At 43.9% G+C, this 21,687-nt stretch overlaps 1 long non-coding RNA gene across 5 annotated transcripts; it reads left to right on the top strand.

Annotated features, from left to right (window-relative positions):
• Window positions 1-338: 338 nt before the first annotated feature.
• Window positions 339-20,481, top strand: LOC132400807 (uncharacterized). 5 transcript variants are annotated; one of them, XR_009514384.1, is made up of 5 exons: window positions 339-1,661; window positions 3,159-3,215; window positions 3,799-3,880; window positions 13,284-13,453; window positions 14,538-20,481. It is a non-coding gene; the product is annotated as an uncharacterized LOC132400807 (long non-coding RNA). The 5 variants fall into 5 exon arrangements; XR_009514383.1 differs by having other exon boundaries at window positions 3,159-3,880; XR_009514381.1 differs by having other exon boundaries at window positions 339-3,215.
• The last annotated feature ends 1,206 nt before the right edge of the window (window positions 20,482-21,687 follow it).

The raw sequence follows: 21,687 nt of genomic DNA, 5'->3' as shown, positions 1-21,687 counted from the left end.
TTTCAATGTATAAGAGCAGTTTGGATAGGTGCATGAATGGTAGGGGTATGGAAGCCTATGGTCCTGGTGCAGGTTGATGCGAGTAGGCAACTTAAATGGATTCAACATGGACTAGATGGGCCAAAGGGCCTGTTTCTGTGCTGTACTTCTCTATGACTATATAACAAACACTCAAAATGGTTTACACAAGAGACTACAGATGCCTCAATCTGGAGCAAAGCAAAATTGAGATGCTGGAGGAACTCAGTGGGTCAGGCAGCATCTATGAAGAGAAATGGACAGTCGATATTTCGGGTTCAGCCCCTTTATCTGGGTTAATCCCAGATAAAGGTTCTAGACCCGAAACATCACCTGTCCATTTCCTTCCAGAGATGTTGCCTGACTCAGCATTTTGTTCTTTGCTCGTGATCTGGTTTTTAGCTGTTTGCAGAATCTTGCTGTGTGTTTCTGTGGTGTCCTGGGGTTGTGAAATGCAGGTGTGTGTTTCTCAGGGAGTGTTAGCCGGGATTAGTGAAGGTCTGTTTCATGGGGAAGAGATGAAAGTGATGATGTTGGAGTTGCGCAGCGTGGAAACAGACACTGGCCTAACTCATCCATGTCAATCAAGGCGCCTTACTGAGTCACTCTGATGGGCCTGTATCCGCTAAACCTGAGTCACTCTGGGCCTGTATCCCTCTAAACCCGAGTCACTCCTGATTGGGCCTGTATCCCTCTAAACCGGAGTCACTCCTGATTGGGCCTGTATCCCCTAAACCTGAGTCACTCTGGGTCTGTATCCCTCTAAATCCGAGTCACTCCTGATTGGGCCTGTATCCCTCTAAACCGGAGTCACTCCTGATTGGGCCTGTATCCCTCTAAACCGGAGTCACTCCTGATTGGGCCTGTATCCCTCTAAACCTGAGTCACTCCTGATTGGGCCTGCACCCTCTAAACCTGAGTCACTCCTGATTGAGCCTGAGTCAGCCTAAACCTTTCCTAATCTTGGCACTGGCACAGATGAGGAATGGCAGGTATGAAGTGGAAGACATTTTAAAGTCTTCACATCTAGTGGGCTAAAAGAGCAACCAAAACCATGTTAAATTCATTAACTCTTCCCCATACAAGATCCTAGTCAGTAAATCTAACTCATGGTTAACACACCAGCTGATTAGTTATAAGTGAAGCCACAATAGATTAACATTCACAGCGAGGAAGAAGCAGCTCCTGACTCATTGAGTAGGGTCTTCAGGCTCTTGTATCTCCTCCTCAATTATAATCATGAGAAGCGAGTGGTGAGGGTCCTTAGTGAATGACGCTGCTGCCTGGAGGCATCGCCTCTTGTACATGTCCTCAGTTGTGGAGAGGGTTGTTCCTGTGATGGAGCTGGTTTAGACCATGGACTCTCCATCCTATTGTGATCCAATGCATTGGAGTCTCTATACTCCCCAGGCTGTCTTGTACTGACATTAACACATTTTTCCCTTTCATTCCAGGAGTCTCTGTTCTACACTTCCTGTGTATCCCATGTCACTGGGTGTGCTCAGCAAGCACAGATCTGAAATCCTCGGTCTTCAAAGCTGCAGCTGAATCCTCTATCCCTCGTATTTTGGGGATGTAATTACAGATATCCATCAACCTCCCTGTTATTCCAAACTTCACACCTGGAAACCTTTAAGATTTAGGTATGCAGTGCAATAATGAGCACGTGCTGACCCATTACACCCATAACCTACCAGGAACCCATGCAGCCATGGGGAGAAAATACCATCTCCTTACGGAGAGTGGTGGGATTTGATCCTGGATTGCTGGCACAGCGATAGTTAACCACCTAGTTAACCCTGATAGTTAACCACAGCTAACCACCACACTACCATGCCATGTATGCTCATCACTGCAATATTAATGATATTTAAAAATTTATTTTAAAATATTTTTTTCTAAAGTTGGAGATACACCTCTTCACTGTCATTAGATATTTCGCCATTTAAATAAATCTTCGCCCCACCAGCTGACATTCCTCAGATCCAGGCTGATGAAACTGTTAAAATCGATGAACACATAACACACATTCCTCACCGATAGTTCAAGCGATTGCAAGTACAGTGTTAATTCATTTCTGGAGCTTTGTGAGATTAGCAGTTCCTCAGGCTGTACAGAAATGTTAACCGTTGAGAAATGTCCCCTTCCCCCATCACCTGCTTACCACAGATAAAAATGACAGTCACACCTCCCCTCAGATGAATGAGTTGGAGCATTCGAGAGAATCCAGGTCTGACTGAGCATCCGAACCACAGAAATGGATATTGGGTTGTTCTGACAGGCTCAGGGATCTGCGTGCATGTCGTTCAGTGCTTTATTTCTTCCCCTTTTTATCCATCTTTCAATCCCACTTCTGACCACCTAATTGTCCTTCACATTTTGTGTGCCAGCCTTTGTTGTAGCATCAGCCACAATACTAATAAATCAAACACTGAGTGTGTGTTTGTGGGACTGCTTCTATGGCCCATCCACTTCAAGGTTAATGTATTGTGTTTTCAGAGATGCACACACACCACTGTTGGAACGTATAGTTATTTGAGTTACTGTCACCTTCCTGTCAGCTTGAACCAGTCTGGCCATTCTCCTCTGACCTCTCATATCAACAAAGTATTTTTGCCCACAGGACTGCTGCTCAATGGATGATTTTTGTTTTCAACACCATTCTCTGTAAACTCTGGAGACTGTTGTGTGTGAAAATCCCAGGAGATCAGCAGTTTCTGAGATACTCAAACCACCCCATCTGGCACCAACAATCAATCCACTATCAAAGTCACTTAGATCACAAATTTTCCATTTCTGATGTTTGGCCTGAATAACAACTGAACCTCTTGACCATTGTGTTCCTGCCAGATGATTGGTTAATCAGATATTTGCATTAACGACCAGGTGTACAGGTGTGCCTAATAAAGCGGCCACTAAGTATATATGCTGGGTATCCAAATACCCCACAACACAGCTTCTTTTATCCCCCCTTCCCTCTACCCTCCTTCCCTCTCCCCCTCCATCTTCCCCTCCCCCTCGTCTTCCCCTCCCCTTCCCTATCCCCCCCACCTGCCTATTGTGTTCTCAAAGAATTCAATCAAATGTGATTACCTTTCCATAAAACTATGTTGAAATGGTTTGATTACATTTCTCTAAAGGACAAGTTACTTCTACCCCAATTGGACTCCAGCATCTCTCTAATAAAAGTCGTTAAGGTAAGTGACCTTTAACTTTGTTTCCATCGCTCCTTTGGAGATTAGCTTTATTTGTCATAGGTACAGTGAAATGCGTCATTTGTGTCAAATCAAAGCAGTGAGAATGTTTCTGGTGCCAACATAGCATACCCGCAACGCACTAACCCTAACCTGTACGTCTTTGACATTTGGGTGGAAAGCACCTGGAGAAAACCCACGTGATCATGGGAAGAAAAACTTCTTACTGACTTTTGTGGGAATTGAACCCTGATAGTTGATCACTAGTGCCGTAAAGTGTTTGCGCTAACTGGTACGCCCTTCTTGAGCAAGGGTATTCAGGATTTTCCATTCCATTGGTTCCTTCCATTGGTGAATCTGATAAATTTTTAACAGGTAGTTCTGCTATCCTCTTAAATACTGGGTGCAGCCCACTGTGATATGGTGATTTGTTTCTCCTTAGTTCCCCTAGTTTTTCAAGTACTTTATTCCTCATGAAAGAGATTGTTGCAAGTACTTCAAGCTGACACTTTGGTTATCCTTGGGACATTTTCAGTGTCTCTACTTTGAACCAAAGTATTATTTAAATTATCTGCTATTTTCTTAGCTGCTACAACAAGATCAGGCACATCTGCAAGGAACACGGCCACAAGAAAGCAGGATCCATCATCAAGGACCCCACCATCCAGGTCTTGCACTCTCCTCACTACTATCATGTACTCAATATTTATTGCTTATTTATTTATACTTATTTCTTTTTGTATTTGCACATTTTGTTCTTTTTCTGTTTTACACGTTGGATGTTGTCCACCCTGTTGGGTGTGGTCTTTCATTGATTATATTGTGTTTCTTGTATTTACTGTGTATGCCCACAAGAAAACGAATCTCAGGATTGGAGATGGTGACATACAGTATGTACTTTGATAATAAATTTACTTCGAACTTTGATCTGATTCCACAACATTTTGGGATTAGTCCTGATGAAGGGTCTTTGTCTGAAAAGTCAAGTGTTTTCTCTTTTCCATTGAAGCTGCCTGGCCTGCTGAGTTCCTCCAGCATTTTGTGTGTATCACTATACTACCACGCCATCCCTATCTATCAGTGTCATTGCGTTTTATGTATAAGCTGGGGCTTCATCCTCCTCCCTGCAGCTGAGCTCACACTGAGAGCTGTGCTTATGCAAACTTCTAAAAGGTTAACCAAGCTCAAGCATTAATGGAGGCTTTGTACAGGCCACCCAATACACCATGGAGTCTGATCAAGACCAATGGTGGTGTTACTTCTGTAACAGGTATCTTTGAATGGAGCAGATTGTTGAAGAGATTACTGGCTCATTGCTGTTTGTTAGCGCAGTATTTTAAAATCAGAGAGTGAATGCTTGAGTGATTACTTGCTAAAGCTTCAATGGATATTACAGGCATGTTCTCACTTAGACTCAGTAAGAGCCATGCCAGCAGCCGGTACGTACAGTAGATGATTTATGAGAATCTAACATCTCGTCTCAGTCTTCATTCCTCTCTGAATTCCTCACGACACAAAGTCATCATGAAATATTTTTCTTTTTTAGTTGTTGTAGATGTGATGTATTGCCCCCAGATTAAGTGCTCTGACTGATCTAAGCTGTGAAATGTTGTCTACACCCTCCGCTTTTCAGCCAGAAGCAAGAATTTGATCTGCTCAGTAGAATTCGCTTCACACCAGCTGAAAGAAAGACTTTGCATTCATGAAGTCCCTTTCAGCAGCTCAGGATATCCCAAAGCTCCCTTTGGCAATGGAGCACTGCTGTGTCTAAGGAACTGCTGCAGATAATTTAGAACATAGAACAGTACAGGCCCTTCAGCCCACAATGTTGTGCAGACCCTTTAACCTACTCCAAGGTCAATTTAACAATTTTCTCCCACATCGCCCTCCATTCACGTGCCTATCTTAAAGTCTCTTAAATGTCCCTAACATATCTGCCTCTATCAGCACCCCTGGCAAGGCATGCACCCAGTGTTTTTTTTTAAAAACTACCTCTGACATCTCCCCCCTATACTTTCATCCAGGCCACCTTAACATTTTGCCCTCTCCTATTAGGCTTTTCTGCCCTGGGAAAAAGTCTCCGGCTGTCCACTCCATCAATGCCTCTTATCATCTTGTACACCTCTATCAAGTCACCTCTCATCCTCCATCACTCCAAAGGGAAAAGCCCTAGTTCACTCAAGCTGTCCTCATAAGAACTGCTCTCTAATCCTGGCAGCATCCTGGTAAATCTCCTCTCATCCCCTCTAAAGCTTCCACATTCTTCATATAATGAGGCGACTGTGATTTAATGAGAGGTTTATAGAGGTACAACTTTATTCATCTCAAATTGCACTCGGCAAGATCCCACAAGCAGTAAAAAGGCAAGTCACCAGCCAGGTGGGTTGAGAAATAAACATTGTCCTGGACAGAAACATTACTATTTTTCAATTCAGGCCTTGAAACACAGGACAGGGCAAGGCAAGACTTCCCATCATTGTTCAGTTCTGATTAGAATACGTGTTCACTTCTCCGGGGTAATGGTTGGACCCGTGACTCCTGACCAGGGTCCATTGCATTCTCCAGTGAAAAGTATCTGGCCAAACATCCTCCTGATCTCTAACCGTGTCCATTGCAATAATGGAGATGCAGGAGACTAGAAATGCTGGAAGCTGGAGCAACACAAAGTGTTGGAGGAATCACTGAGTCAGGCAGCGTTTATGGAGAGCAATGGGCAGTTGCCAGTTTGAGCCCCAACCTGAAATTCCGACTGTCCATTTGCCTCCATAGATGCTGCCTGACCGTAGAGTTCCTCCAGTGCTTTGAGTTCCTACAGTGCTCCACTGTAGAATGTACAGGTACGGACAAGACGCAAGGGGGTCAGGCAAGTTGTGGCTCTTCACAGCCTCTCTCCGGGATAATCATCTCAACTTTGTAGCACCAAAAGAGCATTCCCTCACATAGCACAGTCCCTAATAGAGTGTAATGTCACAGTTATACTTCACAACCCATAGTATGTCCACTACACCCACTGAGTCACCCTTGACTCTAGATGCCTATTCCCCATAGCTTTATCCACCCAAACAATGGCTGCTATGCCATCAACTAATGGAATCTCCATAAATCCCTCTCTATTGGAAGGATTTGAGGAGAAATATTCTTACCCAATGTTTGAAGGACACAAGGCCTGAACTGTCCACACTTAAACTAGTGTTGGGGATTGGCTGACAGGAACACAATGGGCCAAACAAACTGCTTCTCATTCATATGGTTCTCTGAAAAGATGTACAAATTAAGAGCAGGATTGCCATTTAGCTTTTTGAGCCTGTAATGCCATTTATCAAAAAGATGCAGGATCTTCTATCTGAACATTTTCTCCAGCATTTGTTTTACATGTTCAAAGTTCAAGGTACAGTAAATTTATATCAAAGTAAGTACAGTGCCTATAAAAAAACATTCACTCCGCCTTGGAAATTTTCATGTTAAAACAGTATTGAACAACATTGAATCACAGGAGATTTAGTTTGGCTTTTTTGACATGATCAACAGAAAAAGGCTCACGTCAAAGTGACAACAGATCTCTACAAAGTGATCTAAATTAATTACAATATAAAACACAAAATAATTGATTGTATAATTACTCACTCCCTTCAAGTCAGTATTTAGTAGATGCACCTTTGGCAACAATTACAACCTTTAGTCTATGTGGATAGGTCTCTAACAGCTTTGCACATCTCGATGCTGAAATTTTCCCTCATTTTTTTTTCCCAAAACTGCTCAAGCTCTGTCCAAGGGCATGGACATCATGAGAGAACAGCCTTTTCAAGTCGATCCACAAATTCTCAAAGGGATTGAGGTCTGGACTCTGTCTTGTTTTTAAGCCATTCCTGTGTAGGTTTGGTTATATGCTTCAGGTTGTGGTCTTGCTGGAAAACAATTCTTCTCCCAAGTCGCAGTTCTCTTGCAGACTGCATCAGGTTTTCCTCCAGGACAGCCTGGTGTTTTGCTGCATTCATTTTACCCTCTACCTTCACAAGCCTTCCAGGACCTGCTCCAGTGAAGTATCCCCACAACATGATGTAGCCACCACCATGCTTCATGGTAGGGATGGTGTATTTTTGATGATGTGACGTGTTTGGCTTACGCCAATCATAGCATTTAGTCTAATGTCCAAAAAGCTCAATTTTGGTTTCATCAGACCATAGAACCTTCTTCCAGCTGAATTCAGAGTTTCTCATATGCCTTCTGACAAACTCTAGCTGAGATTTCATGTGAGTATTTTTTTTAACAGTGGCTTTCTCTTTGCCACTCTCCTATAAATTTCCCGTGAACCAACCAGGCAACAGTTGTCGTATGCACAGTCTCTCCCATCTCAGCTACTGAAGCTTGTAACTCCAAGGTCTCTTGGCCTCCCTCACGAGTCCCCTTCTTGCACGGTCACTTAGTTTTTCAGGACAGCCTGCTCTAAGCAGATTTCTTGATCATTGACTTAACTGCACTCCAAGGGATATTCAGAGACTTGGAAATTTTCTCGCATCCATATCCTGCCTTGTGCTTTTCAATAACCTCTTCACAGAGTTCCTTGGGGTGTTCTTTTGTCTTCATGGTGTAGTTTTTTTCCCAGGATGCAGAATCACCAGTAGTTGGACCTTCCAGATACAACTGTATCTTTACTGCAGTCAATTGAAACACCTTGTCTGCACATGGCAATCTCTATTTAGCTAATTATGTGACTTCTAAAGCCAATTGGCCGCACCGGTGATAATTTGGTGTGTCATATAAAAGGGGGTGAATACTTATGCATTTAATTATTTTGTGTTTTATGTTTGTAATTAATTTAGATCACTTTATAGAGATTTATTTTCACTTTGACCACAGAAGAGTCTTTTAAAGACCACAAGACCTTAAGATACAGAAGCAGAAGCAGGCCATTTTGGCCTATCGAGTCTGCTCCACCATTCAATCATGGGCTGATCCAATTCTTCCAATCGTTCCCACTCCCCTGCTTTCACCCTATACCCTTTGATGCCAATGACTTGGCCTCCACAGCTGCTCGTGGCAACAAATTCCACAGATTTACCATCCTCTGACTAAACTAATCTCTCTGCATCTCAGTTCTAAATGGGCATCCTTCGATCCTGAAGTCATGCCCTCTTGTCCTAGAATCCCCTACCATGGGAAATAACTTTGCCATATCTAATCTGTTCAGCCCTTTTAACTTTGGAATGTTTCTATGAGATCCCCCCTTATTCTCCTGAACTCCAGGGAATACAGCCCAAGAACTGCCAGACGTTCCTCATGCGGTAACCCTTTCATTCCTGGAATCATTCTTGTGAATCTTCTCTGAACCCTCTCCAATGTCAGTATATCCTTTCTAAAATAAGGAGCCCAAAACTGTGCACAATACTCCAAGTGTGGTCTCACGAGCGCCTTATAAAGCCTCAACATCACATCCTTGCTCTTATATTCCATACCTCTAGAAATGAATGCCAACATTGCATTCCCCTTCTTCACAACTGACTCAGCCTGGAGGTTAACCTTTCGGGTATCTTACACAAGGACTCCCAAATCCCTTTGCATTTCTGCATTTTGTATTCTCTCCCCATCTAAATAATAATCTGCCTGTTTATTTCTTCCTCCAAAGTGCACGACCATACACTTTCCAACTTCTGAAGGAAGTAGCTGGAGAGATTGCGGAGGCATTAATGATCTTTCAAGAACTGATAGATTCTGCCATTGTACTGGATGACTGGAAAATTGCAAATGTTACTCTGCTATTTAAGAAGGGTGGGAGGCAGCAGAAAGGAAACTATAGACCTGTTAGCCTGACATCAGTGGTTGGGAAGTTGTTGAAATTAATTGTTAGGTATGAGATTATGGAATACCTGGAGGCACATGACAAGGTAGGTCAAAGCCAGCATGGTTTCCTGAAAGGAAAATCCTGCCTGACTAACCTACTTCAATTCTTCGACAAGCAGGGTAGACAAAGGAGATGCAGTAGATGGGGTGTACTTGGATTTTCAGAAGGCCTTTGACATGGTGCTGCACATGAGGCTGCTTAGCAAGATAAGAGTCCGTGGAATTACAGGGGAGTTACTAGCATGACTGGAGCATTTATTGATAATCAGAAAATAGAGAGTGGGAATAAAGGAATCCTATTCTGGCTGGCTGCCAGTTACCAGTGGAGTTCCACAGGGTTTGGTGTTGGGACTGCTACTTTTTACGATGTATGTTAATGATTTGGACTACGTTATTAATGGATTTGTGGCTAAATTTGCTGATGACACAAAGATAGGTGGCAGAGCAGGTAGTGTTGAGGAAATGGAGAGCCTACAGTGATAGGGGACCCTATAGTTAGGGGGTCAGACAGCTGATTCTGTGGACACAGGAAAAAAACACGAATGGTAGTTTGCCTCCCAGATGCCAGGGTCTGAGATGTTTCTGATCGTGTCCATGATATCCTGAAGTGGGAAGATGAACAGCCAGAGGTCATGGTACATATTGGTACCAGTGACATAGGTAGGAAAAGGAAGAAGGTCCTGAAAGCAGACTGCAGGGAGTTAGGAAAGAAGCTGAGAAGCAGGACCACAAGGGTAATAATCTCGGGATTACTGCCTCTGCCATGTGACACTGAATATAGGAATAGAGTGAGGTGGAGGATAAATGCGTGGCTCAGAGATTAGCGCAAGTGACAGGGATTCATATTTCTGGATCAATGGGACTTCTTTTGGGGCAGGCGTGACCTGTACAATAAGGATGGGTTGCACTTGAATCCCAGGGGGACCAATATCCTGCAGGGAGGTATAAGGCTTGTTGGGAGAACTTAAGCTAGAATTGCTGGGGTGGTGTGGGAACTGAACTGAAGAGATGGAGGAAGGGGCAGTTGGCTCACAAATCAAAAAAGCTTGGAGACAGTGTGAGAGGGAGGATAAACAGGTGATAGAGAAAGGACGTGCTCAGACCAATGGTTTGAGATGTGTCTATTTTAATGCAAGGAGTATTATGAACAAAGCAGATGAGCTTAGAACATGGATCAGTACTTGGAGCTATGATGTTGTGGCCATTACAGAGACTTGAATGGCTCAGGGGCAGGAATGGCTACTTAGAGTGCCAGGCTTTAGATAGTTCAGAAAGGACAGGGAGGGGGGCAAAAGAGGTGGGGGTCTGGCACTGCTGATCAGGGATAGTGTCACGGCTGCAGAAAAGGAGGAAATCAAGGAGAGATTGTCTGCTGAGTCTCTGGGTGGAAGTTAGAAACAAGAAGGGGTCAATAACTCTACTGGGTGTTTTTTATAGACCATCCAATAATAACAGTGACATCGAGGAGCAGATAGAGTGACAGATTCTGGAAAGGTGTATTAATAACAGGGTTGTTGTGATGGGGGATTTTAATTTCCCCAATATTGATTTGCATCTCCCTAGAGCAAGGGGTTTAGATGGGGTAGAGTTTGTTAGGTGTGTTCAGGAAGGTTTCCTGACACAATATGTAGATAAGTCTACAAGAGGAGAGGCTGTACTTGATCTGGTATTGGGAAATGAACCTAGTTAGGTGTCCAGTCTCTCAGTGGGAGAGCATTTTGGAGATAGTGATCACAATTCTGTCTCCTTTACCATAGCATTGGAGAAGGATAGGAACAGACAAGTTAGGAAAATGTTTAATTGGAATAAGGGAAAATATGAAGCTATCAGGCATGAACTTGGAAGTATAAATTGGGAACTGATGTTCTCAGGGAAATGTACGACAGAAATGTGGCAAATGTTGAGGGGAAATTGGCGTGGCATTCTGCATGTTCCAATGAGACAGGGAAAGGATGGTAGGGTACAGGAACCCATGATATACAAAGGCTGTTGAAAATCCAGTTAAGAAGAAAAGAAAAGCTTACAAAAGGTTCAAGAAATTAGGTAATGATAGAGATCAAGAAAATTATTAGGCTAGCAAGAAGCAGCTTAAGAAGGAAATTAGGGGAGCCAGAAGGGCCATGAGAAAGCCTTGGCAAGCAGGATTAAGGAAAACCCCAAGGCATTCTACAAGTATGTGAAGAGCAAGAGGATAAGATGTGAGAGAACAGGTCCAATCAAGTGTGACAGTGGAAAAGTGTGCATGGAACTGGAGGGGATAGCAGAGGTACTTTATGAATACTTAGCTTCAGTATTCACTATAGAAAGGGATCTTGGCGATTGTAGGGATGACTTGCAGTGGACTGAAAAGTTTGAGTATGTAAATATTAAGGAAGAGGATGTGCTGGAGCTTTTGGAAAACATCAAGTTGGGTAAGTCACCAGGACCAGACAAGATGTATCCTGGGCTACTGTAGGAGGTGAGGGAGGAGATTACTGAGCCTCTGGCAATGATCTTTGCATCATCAGTGGGGATAGGAGAGCTTTGCAGAAGTTGTTTCCTTATTCAAGAAAGGGAGTAGAGATAGTTCAGGAAATTATAGACCAGTGAGTCTTACTTCAGTGGTTGGTAAGTTGATGGAGAAGATCCTGAGAAGCAGGATTTATGAAAATTTGGAGAGGCATAATATGATTAGGAATAGTCAGCATGGTTTTGTCAAAGGCAGGACGTGCCTTGGGAACCTGACTGAATTTTTTGAGGATGTGACTAAACATGTTGATGAATGTAAAACAGTAGATGTAGTGTATATGGATTTCAGCAAGGCATTTGACAAGATACCCCATGCAAGGGTTTTTTAGAAAGTAAGGAGGCATGAGATCCAAAGGGATTTTGCTTTATGAATCTAGCATTGGCTTGCCTCCAGAAGCAAAGAGTGATTGTAGATGGGTCATATTGTGCATGTAGGTCAGTGACATGGTGTGTCTCAGAGATCTGTTCTGGGACCCCCTACTCTTTATTATGTTTATAAATGACCTGGGTGAGGAAGTGGAGGGATGGGTTAGTAAGTTTGCTGATGACACAAAGGTTGGAGATGTTGTGGATGGTGTGGAGGGCTGTCAGAGGTTACAGTGGGACATTGATAGGATGCAAAACTGGGCTGAGAAGTGGCAGATGGTGTTCAACCCAGATAAGAGTGAAGTGGTTCATTTTGGTAGGTCAGCTATGATGCCAGAATGTAGTATTAATGGTAAGATTCCTGGCAGTGTGGAGGATATCAGAGGGATCATGGGGTCCAAATCCATAGGACACTCAAAGCAGTGTGCAGGTTGACTCTGTGGTTAAGAAGGGGTGCGGTGTATTGGCCTTCATCAATCGTGGAATTGAATTTAGGAGTTGTGAGGTAATGTTGCAGCTATATAGGACCCTGGTCAGACCCCACTTGGAGTACTGTGCTCAGTTCTGGTCGCCTCACCACAGGAAAGATGTGGAAGCTATAGAAAGGGTGCAGAGGAGATTTACAAGGATGTTGCCTGGATTGGGGAGCATGTGCCTTATGAGAATAGGTTGAATGAACTTGGATTTTTCTCTTTGGAGCAATGGAGGATGAGAGGTGACCTGATAGAGGTGTACAAGATAATGAGAGCCATTGATTGTGTGGATAGTCAGGGGCTTTTTCCCAGGGCTGAAATGGCTAACCCAAGAGGGCAGAGTTTTAAGGTTCTTGGAAGTAGGTACAGAGAAGATGTCAGGGGTAAGTTTTTTACTCAGGGTGGTGAGCATGTGGAATGGGCTGCTGGCAACGGTGGTGGATACGATAGGGTCTTTTAAGAGACTCTTGGATAGGTACATGGAGCTTAGAAAAATAGAGGACTATGGGTAAGCCTAGGTAAATCCTAAACTAAATACATGTTCAGCACAGCATTGTTGGCTGAAGGGCCTGTATTGTGCTGTAGGTTTTCTATGTTTCTATGACTAATACAAGAGGATATAATTTTTAATTATGAGATTCTGCAGATGTTGGAAATCCAGAGCAATGCACACAAAATGCTGGAGGAACTCAGCAGGTCAGGAAGCATCCAAGGAGGGGAACAAGCAATCAACATTTTGGGCCAAGTCCCTTCATCAAGTCTAATTTGAAGGTGGTTGTAGGTTAATATCTGGGAATGTCAGAGTTAGGTTTTTTTTACACTGCAAGTCCAAGGCTAGATTCCAGGCCAGCTCACTCTCTCACTCTCACCTCTTCTTCCTCCACAGATCCTGTTTGACCTGCTGAGCAATCCAGCAAGGTTTTCAATTTTCCATGAAGACACCTCTAGCTGCTCAATCAGAAAAATAATAGGAACAAACTTTAAAACATTCTCATTATGGGTGGTTGAAAAGCCATATGGGGTGTTGAGCTTCAGTAGGAATTCAAGGGCCACGAGGTAATGTTGCAACTCCTTAAAAGCTTTGTAGATGTTGTGTTCGGTTCCGGTTGCCTCTTTATAGGAAGGATGTGGAAGCTTTAGAGATGGTGCAGAGGAGATTTACCAGGATGCCACCTAGATTGGAGAACATGTCTTATGAAGAAAGATTGAGTAAACTAGGGCTTTTCTCTTCAGAGCAAAAGAGTATGAGAGGCAACTTCCAATACCTTCAGTTACACACAGTGTAGTGTCAAATAACACTGTTATTTTAATCTCAAATTATCTATTTTGTGCTTGTATAGTTAGCCAGCATACTCTTGTGAAATTCAACTCAAAAGGACTTGTATAACAGTTCGAGTGTTGTGAACGTTTTGTACCCAAGCTAAAAGATCTACTCCCTTTAGTTGGTTAATACCAACCTGTTAACAAAGAGTGGTGAGAAGGAGAGAAAATTGTAACACGATTTTCCATCCCTCTCCTTACACCTTCCTTATCATGACACTTGGTAATTTATCCAAAGTTAACTTTGAATCCAGGCCTATTTGTAGCCCAAGGAGATGTTGGAACTTGTCTTGTGCTGATTGATGTCCTTTCCAGCTTCACTCTAATTACAGCACCAGGCATGGTGATTGTTCCTGGCTTACCCAGCCCCACGGCAGCAGTGCAATGCATGGGGGAAGGAGGGAGGGGTGATGGGTGTGTAGGAGGAGGGAAGTGAAGGCTGGTGAGTGAGAGGTGGGGAGTAATGTGCTGATGATTGTAGGTAGGAGGTGGAGAATGAGGGAAGGGGAGTGAGTAGTGGTGGGTGAGGGAGGAGGGGAGTGAAGGGTGGTGGGTGAGGGAGGTTGGAAGTGATAGGGTGCTGATGGGAGTGGGAGGAAGTGAGGAGGTAGTGAGGGCAACTGAACCTGCATACTCTGGTTCCACTGGCAGCTTATTCCACACTTCCACCCTCTGAATGAAGAACCTCCCCCTCTGGTTCCCCTCAAATAATTCTCTGTTCTTCCTCAACCTGAAACTTAATGTGTGTTGCTCAGCATTTGCAGAATATCTTGCGTTTGGGACTAACTTGTGGATATGTTTTGAGTGTTACCATGTTCAGCCTCTGCAGCTTGCAAAAGCAGTCGGCCTCGGTCCCTGAGGGTTTCACTTAATCCCTAGAGGTTCGAAGGAAGATGCTGTGAGAGGGAGAGCCCATTCACCGGCATTGTCCTGAAGGACAGGGAGCAGACGTGGCAACTGCAACAGGCTGTTCTGTGGCAGACAGACAGACAGAGCTGGGGATGAAGGTCAAAGGCAGCTCCTTACTGCCATTTTTCACTTGCCGGCAACCTCCAGGCTTCTGTCTGCTCAGGACTGAGCAAGATAAGACAGGATGGAAGGAGAAGATTTAGATCATAAAGGAATTGCAGGCAGCTGTCAGGTGAGATATCGTACGTTGGAATGTGAGGGGCTGTGGCTGTGTGAATCCGATTGTTCCTGTCCATATTTTTCATGCGTTACTGTGTGGACTTATAAAGGCCCCATTCATCTCTTCACTGTCACTTTCTCCTCCTGTCATGGCCTCCCCCGAGATCATCTCCAGACCTGCTCCATGTGCCCAGTTCAGTTACTGCCCCCAAGGCACAGTTCTGCTTTCACTAACTCTGACAAGTCAGAGAGAACCTGCAGCTGTCTGTCTCCCCGCATCATCAATCTGCACTCTGTTCGTGTTGATGTACACATGCACAGCATGTGTACAATTCTATAGTAGCTTGTACACACGTGACACACTTGACATGCAGTACAAGTTCATCAAACAACGTTACTGAAATTATCACATGCTGCATCTGAATAAGACACACAAAATACGGGAGCAACTCAGACGGTCAGGCAGCATCTGTGGGGAAAAAGCACAGTTGATGTTTTGGGCTGAAAAACCCATCGGCAGGACTGAAGAGAAAAAGATGAGGGGTGGATTTAAAAGGTGGGGAGAAGGGAGAGAGACCCACCAGGTGATAGGTGAAACTTGGAGAGGGAGGGGCGAAATAAGCTGGGAAGTTGATTAGTAAAAGAGATACAGGACTGGAGATGGAGGAGTCTGATAGAAGATGACAGAAGGCCATGGAAGAAAGAAAAAGGGGGAAGAAGGTCCCGAGGGAGATGCTGGGCAGTGTTCGGTGCCCCCGGTGTGGCCTCCTGTCCATCGGTGAGATCTGATACAGACCGGGAGACCATCTACGCTCCGTCTGCCAGAACAAGCGGGAACTCCCAGTTGCCATCCACCCAACTCCACCTCCCATTCCCACTCCAACACACCTATCCTTGGCCCCCTCCACCATCGCAAAGAGGCCATGGCCAGCTCAGAGGAACAACACCCCACACTCTGCCTGGGCAGCCCCCACCCAATGGCATGAACGCCCCACCGCCACTGCCCCCCTTAGAGCAGTTCAGCACAGTACAGACCCTTTGGCCCGTACTCAAAAATCCACACAGCCCTTCATTCCTGCGGCCCAAAAAATTGACTGTTTATTACTCTCCATAGATGCTGCTTGACCTGCTGAGATCCTGCAGCATTTTGTGAGTGTTACTCTGGATTTCCAATATCTGGAGAATCTCTTTTCTGTATGATTTGCTCCTCCATGTTTTCTTTCATTCATGTGCCCAGTTAAGAGTCACTTAAATGTCCTGAATCTATCTTTCTTTACCACCAACCCCCACAGGGGATTCCACACATTTACCCCTCTCTGTGTGAATAAAAAGCATACCTCTGACATCCCCCTGTACTTTCCTCCAATCACTGTAAAATTATACCCCCTTGTATTAGCCACTTCTGCCCTGGGGAAAAATGCACTGGCTGTCCATTTAATCTATACATCTTATCATCTCATACACCTCTATCAAGTCACCTTCCACCTTCCTTCACTCCAAAGAGATAAGCCCCAGCTCACTCAACCTCTCCTCACAAGACATGCCCTTTAGTCCAGCTGGCATCCTGGTAAACTCCTCTGTAGCCTCTCTAAAGCTTCCACATCCTTTCTATAATGAGGCAACCAGAACTGAACACAGTAACCTAAGTTTTGACAAATTAAGAGCTGGAACTACAGTGATACATAACGGTATTCAGGGCTCTGGGGAAAGAGAAGGGGGAGTGGGATTGATTGGAGAGCTTCTACACGCTGTCAGCTCCACCCCCAGAAGTAGTTTTCACCAAAATAAAAAGAGAATCCATGTGAGGATGTTGGGGAGCAAGTTCTCTGATGCCTGCCTGTCCCTTCACAGTTCATTGATTTGGCTCTCCAACAGCTTCCTATTAATAGCCCCTGTGAGGTGTGTTGTCCTAGTCCAGTCAAGGTGGCCATTTGCGGATATAAATGGCAGCCATTCGAAGGTCCTGCTTGTTTTTTTTAATATATTTATTTGTAACTTATAGTAGTTTTATGTATTGTGCAGTACTGCTGCTGCAAAACACCAAATTTCATGACACAGAACAAAGAACATAGAACATTTCAGCACAATACAGGCCCTTCAGCCCACAATGTTGTGCAGACCTGTTAACCTGCTCTACGGTCACGTGATAACACACTCCTATCTAGTCAGAATGCACAGAAGTATGAGTGGTGCCAATTTGTCTTGGAAATTCCCCATTGGAGTCAGTGTGCTCCTTCTCCAGCAGGTGATTGGCTCAAGTAGAACCCTCAACTGCCCACAGCCTTGGCCCAAGAATTGCCACTTTGGCCAGGCTCAGGAGCAGAGAATCAGGAGATCCACCGACCAACCCACCCTTGCCTCCCTGCACCAGCTGACTGAAGGTGAGGGGTGTCAAGCTGAAGTGCGGCCCATACCTGGGGAACAGCCCCTCAGTTACTCAGGCTGCACCTTCTCGTGCTCGATTACACCAACTCCCCCTAGCTGCAGAAATGACAGGCAGGGGTGGGGAGTCCATAAACCGATCAAAGTATCTTGCACAGTAATGCTCTGTGCAACATTTGGCACCCCAGATCCCCAATGTGAATGGAGTCCTCCACCGGGCACTCTCCTCATTGCCAGTGGTAAGACAGACAAGGCCAAAAATGTGTACAGTGTCCAGGAGGACACCCATATAAAACTGCCTCACCCATCACAAAATGGGCAAGTAGCTCCTGTTGTGCGGGGCTGGCTCCCAGGTGAGATTTCAGGCCTTTGGTCGGATGAATAGCTCTGACTGAGCAGGGGTCAGTCAGTTACCCCTGACTACCCCTAACTGGCCACTGTGACAGAATGGGGTTCCATAGAAAGCTTCTTATCTGGATGCACGATGACTGCAAGAAACTGCACAGAATTGTCACAGGAACCAGCCACCCCTCTAAAGACTCTATCTATACTTTCCACTGCCTCAGTAAAGCAGCCGTTGTAATCAAAGACCGCCACCCCCCCCCCCCCCCCCCCAACCATCCCAGGCATTCTGTCTTCTCCCCTCTCCCATCAGACAGAAAATACAAAAGCCTGAAAGCACACACCACCAGGCTGAAGGACAACTTTTATCCCACTATTATCAGACTCTTTAATGATATGACAGGATAGACTCATGACCTCACAGTCCACCTCGTTATGATTTACTCTTTATTGTTTACCTGCACTGCTCTTTCTCAGTAGCTTTTATGTTTTATTCTGCATTCTGTTATTGTCTTGCCCTCTTCTAGCTCAAAACCCGGTGTAATGGTTTGTATAAACAGAATGCAAGACAAGCTTTTCACTGTATCCTGAAAAGTTAAAGATTAGCTTTGTCACATATACATCAAAACATAAAGTCTGGCACATGGACGATAGAAAAATGGAGGGCTTTGGAGGAGGGAAAAGGTTCGATTGATTTTAGAGTAGGTTAAAATATCAGCACAACATTGTGGGCTGAAAACCCTTATTGTGTTGTAGTGTTCTGTGTTCCATGAAGAGCATCAATGACCAACAGTCCAAGAATGCGCTGCAGGCACCACGATTCCTCTGCCAACATTTATTAATCCTAATTTGCATGTACTTTTGGAATGTGGGAGGAAACGAGTACATGAAAGAACCCCATGCGGTTGTGGGAAGAACGAATTGAAGCCTCTGTTGGAAGTTGTAAAACTCTGTTACAATGCAGCCTTCATGTGACAACAATAAACCAATATCAGAATTTCCTTCACAGCCACTGCACCATTTTCTGCTGTCTCTGATGTGGACTAACTGGATTCTAACAACTTGCACTTGTACCTCAATCACACCTGGTTTACTTGCTTTGACTGTCTTCTTAGTAAGCTTTGACTCAGAGAAAGGTTGTACAAAGTGCCTGCTCTGTTTGGTTAGCACACTTTTTAACACTTGCTATGTCACCATTCCCACAGAGGTGAGAAGCCACTTACTGCTTAGCTCTGCTCTCCTTTCTTCTCGGTGGTCATATTCCTGGCTTTTACATTTGTGAAACTTCCCTTTCATGTTTTCCAGAACAGATAATGTATTTGATTTTGTTCAGATGATCTTACAGCAGCAAAATGAGCGATTATTAGAGTGGGTGGGCAGCTCCTCACCCACCATGATTCACATGGGGCAGGTAGAGGGGTGGGTGTTGGGAAGAACAGATTTGTCACAAACTTGCCATAATGCTGCATTAAAAAACGTAAAAACAACTGCCTTTTGATCACAGATACATTTATCATTACGTATTGGATTCAGTGATGTTGATCCCAGAGTTCTTCAGAAGTTGTCAATCTTGGTGCTTGTGGTTGGTTTATTAACTTTTATTGACCCACTTTCAAGGACTCTTTATGTTCTCAGTATTGTTTTATTTATTTGGACAATTTGTTTTCTTTTCAACTTTTGTTATTTGTCATATTTTGTGTATGTATGAATTGTTTTGTATTTCTTTATCTTCCTGTAAATGCACCGTCTGAGATATTTATCAGGAGCGCTGCGTAACAGGGTCCTTAGCATTGTCAATAATCACTCCCATCCGTCCAACCATCTCTTTGACCCCCCACCATCAGGCAGGCAATAGTACAAGAACTGTTAGGATGGGGGGGGAACAGCTTCTTCCCCAGGCTGCAGACTACTGAACTCCCTGCCACCCCCAAGTCTCATCACTAATGAAGCTCCAGTAGTATTATACTTTCTAACTTGTGTTGTAAATGCACCTTATTATTTGTTAATTTATTTCTGGTAATATTGCTTTCTGTGTTATGTGTAAGTTACATGTTCTATGTTGGTCCAGAGTAACATTGTTTCGTTTGACAGTACACATGTACGCCATTGAATGTGTTACGTACTCGTGACACATGACAGTGGAGCCCTTGTCATGTGACTGGGGTTGAAGCTGTACTGGACTTGAGGTGATGGTCTTGTGATGGTGGAATGACGTCATTTTCCCGCCAGTAGAGATCATGTGACGGGTTTTTTTTACAGGTTATAAAAGGTAGACCCCACCCTGTGAGGAGGGGCAGTTCGTGGCTGGATTTGCCAAGTTGACTTCATGCCACTGCGTGTTTGAAGTGATGACGCAGTTTAGTTGAAGGATGAAGTTTTTATTTAATGTCTAAAGTTTAAAAAGGTCATTGCCAGCAGGTTCTTTATGATTCTGTTAGTTTGAGAATTAGAGGAGAGTGAAGATTCAAAGTTGGAAGTTAAAGATCGAGGAGAATCGCTTTCTACGGTGAAACGGGGGCGACCTTTGCTTGTTCCTTATTTGGAAGGATTTCGTTGACTATCTTCGTGTTAATCCCTAGGTTTACCTAGAAAGGATTGAAGGTAGTGGAGAAGGAAAGGTCAGTGCCTTTAAGCCGTTCTGTTTCGTAAATTCTTCGTGGGAAGTTCGACGTCGGGGATCGAAGCAAGCGACGTGAAAGAGAACCTAAATCGTCCTGTAAAGTCTCTCCTTTTAAATGGACTGTGAGCATATCGAACTTTTGGCAATACCACTTTAAAGAACTGTTTTGGAATATCACTTTACGAACTGTTTGAACAGCCGCTCAGCAGCTGTTTCCGGTTACGGTAGTGTTTGTTTACTTTTGGGGGGTTTGTTTTCTGTGTTTAATAAACGTGTTGTTTGTTATAAGAAACCCTTGCCGAACTCATATATTTATTGTTGCCTGAATACGTAACAAATGCCTGTGGGAAAATGAATCACAGGGTATTATATTGGTGACACATGCATACTTTGATAATAAATTTGACTATGACTTCTTTGCCTATAAACATGAGGTGTTCGTGGCAGCGTAAATCAAGGCTGTCCTTGTCGTTCACAGATTGTCCCCATCAGAGAAGATACTGTTGGATCCTGGCAGTTTTCTGATCCAAATGTTCTTTGGAAGTCAAAAATAAACTGCTGTAACCACCAAGTTTTAAGTGTTATAAAAACAAAAAAGATGAGGAACAAATAAATCATGGTGATATATAAAAAAAAATAGCTTTTGACATCAGTGGTGGGTAAATTAATGGAAAGTATTCTTAGAGATAGTATTAATAATTATCTGGATAGACAGGATCTGATTAGGAGTAGCCAGCATGGATTTGTGCGTGGAAGGTCATGTTTGACAAACCTTATTGAATTTTTTGAAGAAGTTACGAGGAATGTTGACAAGGGTAAGGCAGTGGATGTAGTCTATATGGACTTCAGCAAAGCCTTTGACAAAGTTCCACATGGAAGGTTAGTTAAGAAGGTTCAGTCGTTAGGTATTAATGCTGGAGTAATAAAATGGATTCAACAGTGGCTAGATGGGAGATGCCAGAGAGTAGTGGTGGATAATTGTTTATCGGGATGGAGGCCGGTGACTAGCGGGGTGCCTCAGGGATCTGTTTTGGGCCCAATGTTGTTTGTAATATACATAAATGATCTGGATGATGGGGTGGTAAATGGATTAGTAAGTATGCCGATGATACTAAGGTAGGAGGTGTTGTGGATAATGAGGTGGGTTTTCAAAGCTTGCAGGGAGATTTATGCCGGTTAGAAGAATGGGCTGAACGTTGGCAGATGGAGTTTAATGCTGAGAAGTGTGAGGTTTTACATTTTGGCAGGAATAATCCAAATAGAACATACAGGTTAAATGGTAGGGCATTGAGGAATGCAGAGGAACAGAGAGATCTAGGAATAACAGTGCATAGTTCCCTGAAGGTGAAGTCTCATGTAGATAGAGTGATGAAGAAGGCTTTTGGAACACTGGCCTTTATAAATCAAAGCATTGAGTACAGAAGTTGGGATGTAATGTTAAAATTGTACAAGGCATTGGTAAGGCCAAATTTGGAATATTGTGTGCAGTTCTGGTCAC

Source organism: Hypanus sabinus, chromosome 10 (genome assembly GCF_030144855.1).
Source record: "Hypanus sabinus isolate sHypSab1 chromosome 10, sHypSab1.hap1, whole genome shotgun sequence".
Taxonomy (NCBI): Eukaryota; Metazoa; Chordata; class Chondrichthyes; order Myliobatiformes; family Dasyatidae; genus Hypanus; species Hypanus sabinus.
Note: the sequence above shows the minus strand (reverse complement) of the source record. Positions and strands in the feature narration are given on the sequence as shown.